Below are 11,902 nucleotides of genomic sequence, written 5' to 3' on the forward strand. Positions count from 1 at the left end.
CGATTAAACGGGTTAAATTAATAAAAAGCGCTTTGAGACATATTTAAAAAAAAATGCAATAGCATGTGGAGGAATACGTTTAATACCGCATGACCTTCTTCAATAGCTCAGAAAAAGGTGGAAAAGCCAGAACTTAGGTACCGCTTAACCGAATTTTACAAACGTTTTTTCACTTTTTTATATATTACGAAACAACTCAGAATCACTGAATGAAATTGAAGAACTATGAAAACCAATTATATCCCAATTTGACGCAAAAATATCTTTATCTAAGTTCGCAAAGTTGTAAAGCAAATTTTTGCCTCTATTGGTCTCAAAAACTGACCAGCTCTTGTGCGATAGTCTTAGAAGACTGAAAAATTGTCGGTGCCAACAAGCGAACAGCTGAGTTTCGACCGATCAGTAATGTGTAAACTGTTCAAAACAGTTTGTTTTGAAGATTTTTAAGTTTTTTTGGATCCCAAAAGTATGAAGGGAAAATTAATATATCTCAATATTCCTGCTACTAATTTTTAAAAACCACATTGGCATTTATCCCCCCAATTTTTGCATTTATTTGTCGTTTAGCCCCTGCATTATTTTAAAACCTTTTTTTATGATCATAATGATTAATTTTCTCAAGAATCGATAAAAGCAGAACAGAAGCGCAAACGAGACTTAAAGCTTTCTATGGAGGAAATGAAGGTGTTAATATGATATATTTAATGTAAAAATTAAAAAAAAAAATTATGGTGATTAAACCTTTGAAAAATTATGATATTTTACACAAATTCACCTGGAAAAACCAATTGGAATCTGGTTCGAACCTTTTCATGAGTTGGTATCTCGAAGAATTTGACCTCTTAGATTCGGTTTTAACATAAATTTCTTTGTCCATCAGAACACGTTTGTCACATTGCGTAAAAATTGGTTACACAGATTACGATCCAAGAAACTGCTCATTTTTAGTTGTTTGCTGGATGTCTACTAGACATCCTAGTTGAGGGGTCTGCATTCAGTTATCCCCAATAACCATAGACTTTTTATCATAGTTGAGATCAAGGGTTCCACTCCGATGCTTGATTTGAACTTCGTGAGCATCCTAGAGTGGCTTCTTATACTTCTTAACCACTTGGACCAACAAAAAAGTTCAGAAATAATCAACGGGTCACGAGTTTTCAAATCGACAATGAAGAATTTCCAAGGCGATTGTGCAACATTATTTTTATCATGTTTTTTTTTTGCATCTTAAATATCTCTAACACACTTAAATTTAAAAATCTGAAAAAAAAAAAAGGCAAGATAGTCCTTTTTATAACCAACACAACGCTGCTATTTTTTGCATATCTGAGCTCTATTAAATAACGTAGCTATCACCGAAATAAAGTGTCCGGATACAAAATGATCATAGCCTTAGTAGGCTGTGGGCGAAGAAAGCGGACGAGTTTTGTTTTTGAATATTCGTGTGGAATATTCGAAGATGGAACACGCAGAAAAAGGATGGGGGGTCGATTCAACAAAACCGTTTTTTATTTTATTTAGTCTTTTCTATGCATATTTTGCAATTGTTTTTATGAAAAAATCGATTGAAAATAATTACAAAATTTTATTATTTTTGCACTCTCATTTTTTATCACTGGAAATCAAAATTTGGTTTTTTTTCAAACAGAAAATGAGCTTATTCCAACAATCGTGTATCTTGTTTAGACATGAAAAACAAACAAAAAAAAAAAACATTAAAAAATTGACTATTGAAAAAAAGAACATGTTTGATCCGCGAGCGCGAAAATATCCTGGGATGGACAGAGTGGAGCCGGATTGTCCTTCGATCAGCATACCTTTATGGTAAGTTACATATGTTTACCCAAGCGTATTGCTTAGGTATTTTATTTTGGTTTCAACAGTTCCAACATCTTTTTTCTCTCCCCTCTATTACAGCTGCCGCTTCCCAACAGACGGCCCAGTCAAATTCTGGTTCCAATCATTTGGGGGTGTCAGGAATATCAGAACAACGCACGCACAAATTCCAGAGCGATTGTCCTGGTGCACATGATGACGGACAACACCGAAAGCAGCCAGGGATCGATGAGGGACGATAACTTTGCCATCAACAAGCGGGTGAAAAGCAGATCAATTGTCACGGAAGGTAACATATAATAGCTATTTGAGGGTATTTGATTTTTATGAAATATTTTGTTTTCAGGAAGATGAACATCCGGTGGACCCCAAAAATTTGGTTCTGCCTTTTCCACCGATACTGGAAGTGCCTACAAAGTCCCACAGGTTTTTACGGTTACTGTAAACCGTTGTGACTGCAAAGATGACTTTTCTCAGCAGGAAAAACCTAACTAAATGGAATCCAAATTCCAGGTAAATGATTTGTAGTTTTTAGTAGTTCGTGTTCTTATTTTAAAAAACGATTTTCTTTTGCCCCAGGTTTGTCATTGCCGCCGAACCTCACTGGCAGAAAAAAAAAGTGCGGAAGCGTACCGTTCCTGGCCGCAGGAGTTCCTGCTTCCGGAGGAGATGCTCTGGACAACACAGACTAGCCATTTACGACGCAGAACGGTTTGTATGCAGTAACCAGCAGTGCCAGAAGGAATTAGTGAAAAATAAATGAATAAATTAAGTTACAAAGTGTTCTATTTAATGTATTTTATAAATTCTGAAAATCCTTAGAACAATTTAAAATGCATTTGAAACCAAAATAATCTGCTTTGAATTAAAATTTAAAAAATAAGCTATTTCAAACCTTAAAACTGTTATTTCTTTGAATCGGGGTTTCATTCTCTTGATCCCAGGAATTTTTATTCGTTTTACCCAAACAAAATTTTGTTTCGATAGAAATTTTGATTCATATTTAAAAAGGGTGTATTTTATTTTCAATCAAACGATAAGTTTAAACCAAATCGATATTTTTAATCAGAGTGACCAGAAATATATTTGTGCTTTTTCCCAACCAAAATTTTTATCATTTTTGACCGAAATCTTATTATTTTTAAAATATATTTTTCTGCGTGAAGCTTTTATGGTGGTCAAAGTTCGAGAGATGGAACTGACCAGACTACTAGTTAGCCTCGGTTGCTGCGAAGAAGTAAAATTTACAGTTTCCCCAACATCACTTGATTAAAGGAATCTACCGTTATCATAATTTCCCTTTGAACTGGTAAGCCCGTTATGTATTATTTTGAGTGTTTTTTTTTTCTTTACATTATATTTTAAGTTTTTAACCAAAATTCTATATAAACATATGAAGCAGATGGCAGGGAACTCTACACAGTCAATTTTTTTATTGCTGGAAACCAAATTTGGCTGGTTTGTGTCCCGCTGGTTTTCCAGCAAAATGAATTGCTGGAAACGATCAGCAAACTTAATTGCTGGAAAACCAACAATCTGAAAAATGTGCTTTTCTGGAAACCTACAAATGTTGATTTGTTTTTATTGCTTTATTTTCCCCCAAAATAAGGAATATCTGCATTGTTTTGTTTCATTTATTCATTTTATTTATTCCAAACTATAGTTAACGCACACATTTTTTTTCTAATTTACATGTTTTTCAGAGGCTGCAAATTCTATCTCTGATTTTGCCCTAGCTCACCAGCACACTATGGGGTTTGAGGCGGCTAAAAGTCAATAACTGAACTTTATCGGATCGCTTTTTTATTTTTACTAGTTAATAACTTAATATTTGACTAAGATATTTCCAGTTTTTCAACTCATTATCTTGAATACTGAACGCACCACAGACATCAGACTTTAAAAAATTGAAAAATTTATATGATGAAGAAAAATATTTAAATCACATATAATTCTATGGAAAACATTTTTTTCTTAAATTTAAAGTTCATCATATGAAAGCTTATATTAAAAGCTATCATTTGAACCATTCAAAGTTTTTACACACTAAACTGATCTGTGATGCAAATGAGTAAATAATTATTTTTTCAAAAGTCAAAAACTTTAAAGCCTTGCCAAAAAAAATCCCCGCATTTCCCCATACTCTTTTCACTAGCAAGATCTATTATAAAGTCCTAAAAATACAATGAAAGAGATTCCAGGCACCTTAAAGCACCGTTTTTTGAGTTATAGTCAAATAAAGCTGAAAATATCATGAAAATGGGTAATTTTTACCCATTAATGAGTATAAATTCAACAAAATTGATGTTGGTTTGTCAAAAAAATGTTTCTCATGATTGATCAATCATTTCACATATTTTTCTCTTGGGTTTCAAGAAATGTCTTAACGATATTTATCATTTAATGATCAATTAGTCCAAAGCCCGGTTTTCAAAAGATATCAAAAGTGGGGTAAAAAATAACACCAAGCATCCTACTTTCAAAGTTGTTTGTAGAAAATTTTTGTATGAATTTATTTTAAGTTAGTTATAATAGTAATTTTCTTGAAAAAATTTTAAAAATTACAAAATAGTCCAAAACACCTAATCATACTTTTTGCCGCCTCATTGTATGGAACTGCCCCATAGTGCAGCAGCTGCATTTATTTGGTCGTTCTGGGGTTATTATTACGAATTGATTATTCTGAAAAACATGAAAATTTTGTCAGTTGTATTGTGAATTTGAAGCAAAAGTATCTACTTACAGATTAGTTCGCCTCAACATGTAGACTTTTTCATAAGAAATCACCGAACTGACCGATACTACATTTTTACGACCATACGAAAATAACAAGTCCCCGATTTGACAGATCGATCGCTAATTTTCCAGCAATTCGGATCGTTTGCTGGAAAAACTAGCAAAATAAATAATGTTAGTTGGTTTTCAGCAAAATTTCGGATTGCTGAACATTTCCAGCAACAATTTTTGCTGGAAATTGAGGTTAAAATTTACTGTGTACGCTTCATTCTTTACTTGTTCCTGTATCTTTTGCGTTTATTATTACATGGTTGGCCTGGCCGTAGTCAGTCCGCTAACTTTTTATAAGCGGTTTAATTTTGCCGCTAAATTTTGAATGAACTAGCGAAGTTCCGTTATTTTTTAGTTCCGATAATTAAAGACCGCTAAATCCCAGAAAAAAATTGCATGGATTGTTTCTGATAGATAATATCAGGCTTAGTAGACATTAGATGTCGTTCTGACTTCAATATATGTACGCTCTATACGAAAATCGTCGCTTCAAATGGTCCCAGTGGAGGAGTACGTACTAGAATAAGACGATAGGAATATTTTGAGTCATTTTTTAATTTTTCTTGGCACTTATTTAAAAAAAAGCCATAGAAGAAACCAATAAAAGTTGCTGAACAATAATAAATTTTTTTAACGAATTTTAATTAGCCTTTTGTTTTTAAGTGGTGAAATATTCACTTTTCAAAAAAACTGTTCATTCTACTGATTTCCCAGATTAATTCATCTTAAAATCAGAAAAAATCACCAGAAAACAAACTAGTATGTAAAGCAAAATAAACATTTATTGTCGGTACTTTTAATAAGGTTTTAACTTAATGAGTTTTTTCGGTGAGTGAAACAACTTTTTTTTTTTAATCTAACGTAACGTATCGGGTTCCTTTTCTCCATCAATCTTCAGACGTCTTAAAATATTTACTTTTATTAGAAACTTTAAACTTTTTAAATTGAATTTCATTTTTCAAAATTACAATACCTCACATCACTTACAAAAAATAAAGCAGCATTTGTGTCTCTCCTCTCAGTTTCGATATGTAATTTGAAAACGTTTTTATCAAAAGAATTTTGCATTTCTTTAATACAAATTTGAAATACTGAAAAATGGTAAAAATTTTGGCATCGGGACTGGACAAGAAAAACAAATCTGGACTATGTTTACAAAGTATTTGAATAAAAGAATGATTTTTTTTGTTTTTGTAAATTGCATTGTTGATAGTTCCAAAGTCAAGATGTCATTCAACGATCATATGAAAAATATCTTTATGAAAGGCTGCTGCAAATTAGCACTCTGACTAGAAGTTATCCTAACACCATTAATCACCGCTTACCAACGAAAGTCCAAAATCCTCCGAAGATTTCAACGCAATTGCAAAAATACAGTAGTGGCAACTCCATTTATCAAACATCAATCTACAGCACATTGCTTTCTTCACTGATCTTTAAACGAGAGGAGGGACTCCTTATTGCAATCTCCCAATATCGTCGTCTTTATAGTAGGGCCACAAGAAACGACACGAAGTAGGCCATTTAGCAAATTTGTTTTTATTCCGAAATCAGATATCAGTTTTCCGACACCACCACCAGGTTCGATGTGTTTTTCAGACAAAAGAAAAAGGGGCTGCTTCGTTGTTGATGTTGTAAAATCGCCCAACGATCGCAGAAGGCATGGGTTGGGATGATGGTACTTCATTAATCAGCTGACAACAAATTAATATTTTTAAAACCCTTCGAGGAGTGTTGTTTTAATCATCTTTTTCTTTTTTGGCTATCGATGACACGACTCAGGCGTGCAATACGGCCAATGGGCCATCTTCAAGCTGTTTACCGGTTCAGTTGAAGGGCTTCATCGATCTTGGGGGTCCAATGCTTCAAAAAAAAGGATGATCTCTCAGATCGATATCAGCTGGTTGATTGATCATTTAACCCCTGTTAATTTGGATGAGTTGTGCACATGTTAAATGTTGCAATTGAAAATCCCGTGGAAAAATTTAATCTGGCTATGATTATAATGATATCAATTGAACATTTTCTTTCATTGAAGTTACACACTCCAACACGTGTGTTGATTGTGACGTAAGGTTAAATCAAACAAAAAATAAAGTAGAACGTAAATTCTGTCTGATGCAATCAGTGCATGAATCATGTTTGCTTTTCAGTCTTCACTTAAATCGGGGAACACGCTCCAACTTGTTCTGGCAGGTTGGTTTGTGCCCATACAAATCAAAAACGGACAGGCAATTACTAAATATTGGACAGGCAGATAAGAAAAAAAACAGTCCCAAAACGATCGGAGCACAATATTTTAAACCGCTCCGAAGATCACCTCTTGTTCGCTCGTAGGTAATCCTGGAAACTATGGCGATAGACAAATGGAACAAGAAAAAAACTTTAAAAGGAACCTGACGCGTAAATAAGATTGATAAAAAAAAACAACGAATAGAAAATCCAATGTGAACTGCGATAGGAGCTAAACAGATTTCAGTCGTTTCAAATCATCAACAATTCAAAGCTTGCTGTATCAGGCCACAACTCACGAGAAAACATGGAAAGAAAATTAAGAAGCTTTGGAGATAGAACCCATGCATGGTTGAAGTTTCCAATGCGTCCTAAATGATGATTGTCAATTTTGAATTACAATAGTCACCTTCTGTTGAAATTTTTAAAAGACATTTGATTAATGAAATTCGGACGTTTTCCATCATTACGACCCTTTGATTCAAACATCTAGAAACATTTTTTTTAATACTATATACATATTCTGTGGACAGGTTTCTTGTGCACAAAGGAAAACACCCAAAGAAAGACTCGAAAGTTTGACCAAAAGGGGGATAAAAAAATCAAAAGCCTTTCGGGAATAGGATTTCGTATTTGAATTCGCCTCGATGCCTCGTGGAAGAAAGAGTTGAACAACGAAAAACCACGCGGTTGCACAAGACCCAGCCATAGTTCCTATTTCATATTTTGGGTACAGTTCTTCGATTCTACGCTGTTCTCCCTAACCGAGTCCCGATGATGACGACGCATCATCGCCACAACGTGCTGGCCGTGGTTGGACGGGTTGAAACGTGAACATGACTTTGTTCGTTGTTTTAAACATTTGTTAGCTTTCTCATTTCGATATTATCTTCGTTAATGGTATTATCCTTTTTTTTGTCTTTTTCTATCTTTGTGATTTTCGTTAATTTTGGCATTTTTTCTTACTGTTATCTTTGTGAATTTAGTCAATGTTGTCATGTTCAACATTTTTGCCACTTTTCTAACTTTATAAATTTATTTTAAAATTTTGTCTATGTCATTTCTTTTTGTTTTTTTTTTTTATTTTCATTATTTTTTCGTTTTCGCCTATTTTGTCATTGCCTCAATTTTTACTATTTTTATCAGTTTTGTTATTTTTGATCAATTTTGTTATCCTGGTGATTTTGATCATTTCCGTATTCCTGCCCATTTTTTATTTTTCCCAATTTTTTTAATTTTTGAGTCATGATAATTCTGTTTTGTTGGAATTTCCGTCGATTTTTCTATTATTGTATTTTTTTTTGATTTTTGTTTTCATTTTTGTCATTTCCGACATTTTCGTAAATTTTCATAATTTTTTTTTTTTCATTTTTGTCGTTTGAATTATGTGAATATGTTATAAATCTTTATCATTTTTGTCATTTATTATTTATTTGGCATTTTTGTCATTTTTATTAGGCCTTTTTTTATTATTAAATGATTCTGGTCACTTTTGGAAATTGTATCATTTTGTTTTTTTTTTTTTTTTTGGTTATTTCCATCATTTTTAGTTTTTGGCATTTTAACAAATTGTTGACCAAATATCTCAATCAGATATCTCATGTTTCGCTTGCCGCGAGAGTGCTACACTTAGAAGTATAATTCGAATGTGATGAATGTAAGAATGAAACTATATTCTACAAAATTTTACATATACACTTTACTGCCGTTCCATGGAAGTAAAATTGTCCCATGTGAAAAAACGTGCAACCGAGAAAAACGCGATTGAAATTTCCAATATATTTCCCGTTTTCCTCTTAAGGGGGGGGGGGGGGTTGGGTAGGGTCTAACACTTAAAAAAATCGATTTTTTTATTTTTTTTTCTTATTATAAAACATTTCAAGAATGTTGTGTCAAATTTTCATGTCAATTGAAGCAAAACTGTAGGCCTTTATCTCCTCCTATCTAATACTGCAAGAAAGCAAGAGCAGAAACTTCAAACGCGTTTTTCTCGAAAGCACATTTTTAAAAGTCAGTGGACATCGTCATTTGAAAACTACTTCACCGATTCTTTTCAAATTTTGAACATATTTTCTACATATAAAATACCAAACCCCAACGATTTTTTTTTGTTTTTTTTACTTTGGAGAGATTTTACAGATAAAAAATGGCGGATTTTTTCGTAAAAAATCGTAGTTTTTACTGAAGTACAGCTACAAAAATTTCCTAAACAAATTTTTTTAAGTTAAATAAAATCGTTGGGGTCCAGAAAAACATCTATTAAAAATATATTGCTCTGATTTTTTGACTTCAGATGATTCTGTGCTGAGATACAGTGTCCACCGCAAATCCTGTTTTCTAAAAGGCATCCTCGAAAGTGCTCCGTCACCGGCTCATTTTTCAATATTTTTCTACGAAAAAATTACTAAATGTTCTTTTAACAATGCTTTGTACAATGCAAAAAATTTGAATACATTTGTTTGAACGATAGCTCTAGAAAAAAATCGTGAAAATGGTGTTTTTTTTATACCCGTTAGACCCATTCATCATGTACCATTCATCAAAATGGATCCTGATCTATTACCTTACCACTAACACTAACTCTTCTATTTTTTCGTTTTAAAATTTTTGAGGTTTGTCAAAAATTGTCAATATTTTCATATTTTTTTTTTCATTTTTTCTAGTTTCGTCATTAATGTTTCTTTTGAATTTCTTGATAATTGTAATTTTTGTTTCATATAATTCCTGTTAAAATTTTGTAATTTTTGTTTATTTTTCTCTGTCGTACTTTTGTTGTACCCAGAAATAAAGTTATTTTTATATATTTTTACAATTAACGTGTTTTTTGAAGATCGTTATTTTTTTTTTGTTATATTTTTGTTCTGCGATTTTTTATATGTTTTAAAATTATTTTAACTTTTTACATTTTTATAGTTGTGTCAGTATTATTTTTTTAATTATTGTCATTTCCTTTTTTTAAGTTAACAGAACCATTTCTACTTTGTTTTTAGTAATTTTTGTCAGCTGTCAGTATGTTTTGTTTTCATTTCAGTCTGTTTTTAATGTTTGTCATTTTTGTATTTTTCTCATTCTTGTTAATCTTGTTCATTCAAAAGTTTGAATTTTTGTTAGTTATGCTAATTTGTCATTTTTAAATTTTCGTTTGTTTTGTCACTTTCGTTAATTTTTATATTAATTTTTGTTGTTTTTAATATCTAGAAATTTTATTCCTTAGTTTTTCATTCGGAATTTAGTTTGAATTAAATTCATAACTCAGAATGCAGAATTCTATATGATAAATTCAGCATCTCAAATTGTAAGATCTAACATTCAGAATAAAAATTGAAAAAACTTTCCCATTCTGAATTTAACAATTCATGATTTATTAAATTATGAATTCTTAGTTTTGATTTTCTTAAATTTGTTAAAAATAATACATAATAAGAGTTCTAAATTTTATATTCAAATTTCATGAACATTTCAAAGCTCATGATTCATAATTTTGATTGTTTTAAGTGTTCAGAAATTGCCTAATTTTCAGTTTATAATTTAAGGTTTTAGAGCCCCTTTTTATATTTGAAATTTATTAATTTCTAATTTTAATTTTAATTTCATTTAAAAATTAGTTTACTAATTTTTAAAAAACAATAAAAAAAAATCTTAGTATTTATCTATGTACATAATATTTATGTATTGCTGATCCACTCTTTTTTTCTATTTCTGCGATAGCTGATTTGGGCTCCCGTAGGGTACCACTGTAAAAAAAATTACAGTATTCAAGGAAAAAATGAGCAGTGTTCTACATTAGTGAACCTGTATAAAAGAGAAGTGACATCTGAAACACAAAATTCCAATCGAGCAAAAGAACTGTCAAAATCGATTCCAATCGATCCAAGCATTTTGTCCCAGAGCTTTTACCTTTCTTATTGAAAACTCAATCAAGGAAGGTATTGTGATTGTTGTTATAGTTCAAACAGATAATTTTTTTAGCTGGTCATATGAATTTATGATTAGGTGCAATTTATTTCAATGCTTTGGTGAATCGTGTTTCTAGTTAGAAAACTAACTAATTATTAACGAAATTCAAGTCATTCATACCGTTTATCGCGATCCTTCGGGCATCGAGTTCAATGTTGTTTTGTTGGATTGAAGGAGCGTTCACTTTAGAGCTTGAACATTGAGCCAGAAAACAGTGCTGGGGATTTTTTTTGTGCAAGATTTAAGGATTATTTATCGACTGAAATTAAATCGGATGAACAAGCGGAAAACATTGAAAGATGATTTAATAAAAAGTTGTCAAACAAACATGTATACCAAATATTATCATCGGATTATCTATTGTTTATAAATCAAAAAATTGTGTTTGCCTTGAGCTTGGTCAATCAGCGGTCAAAATAACGAAAAAATGAATAATAAAAAAAAACCTGTTTGCGATGCGGGCAATCAGCGGACAAATTCACGAAAAAAAAAAGAAAACCTGTAGTTGTTTAAATAAGTTTAGAATTCGACGACACGGTAGCGATCATTCATTGAATGTTGGATTTTGTACATGTTTTGTAGTCGGAGTTATCCGTATAAAGTTTAACTGAAAAGCGGTTAGCGTGTAGAAAACCGTCAGATTTTATACTGATTTGACAGATCGCACAAATTTCGCAGTTATGAGTGCGCAGTTCTTTTTATTGCGATGCGCATGGTATTTTTTCCTATAATAGGTTATTCACCGTACACAATTCCTTTTTTTAACTTCTCATATACGATTTGTTACGTTTTAACGACAACATAATTTAATTCGACCAGCATATAAAGTATCAAAGACGCATTTTTCCCATCAAAAATCTTCGTCATGCCAAATTCGTTAATTCTCAGGCTATGGAAAATGTGTTTTCAATAATGTAGATTGTTTTTTGTTTTGTCTGGGATGTTAACGCTCGTAATTAATTCAATCTCAATGAATACTAAGAATAATAATATTTCATTCCGATGACTTCATGTTTTGTCCTCTCTTGCAAAATTATGATTTGATGATTGATTCAAGAATTTACTTCTTCACTTTTCAATGAAATTAGTG

The 11,902-nt window shown here is 31.7% G+C and overlaps 1 long non-coding RNA gene across 1 annotated transcript; it reads left to right on the plus strand.

Moving 5' to 3' along the window:
* The first annotated feature begins 1,651 nt into the window (after positions 1 to 1,651).
* LOC129744039 (uncharacterized) lies at positions 1,652 to 2,572 on the plus strand. Its single transcript, XR_008736787.1, has 4 exons — positions 1,652 to 1,824; positions 1,918 to 2,125; positions 2,183 to 2,349; positions 2,416 to 2,572. It is a non-coding gene; the product is annotated as an uncharacterized LOC129744039 (long non-coding RNA).
* The last annotated feature ends 9,330 nt before the right edge of the window (positions 2,573 to 11,902 follow it).

This window comes from Uranotaenia lowii, chromosome 2 (genome assembly GCF_029784155.1).
Source record: "Uranotaenia lowii strain MFRU-FL chromosome 2, ASM2978415v1, whole genome shotgun sequence".
NCBI lineage: Eukaryota > Metazoa > Arthropoda > Insecta > Diptera > Culicidae > Uranotaenia > Uranotaenia lowii.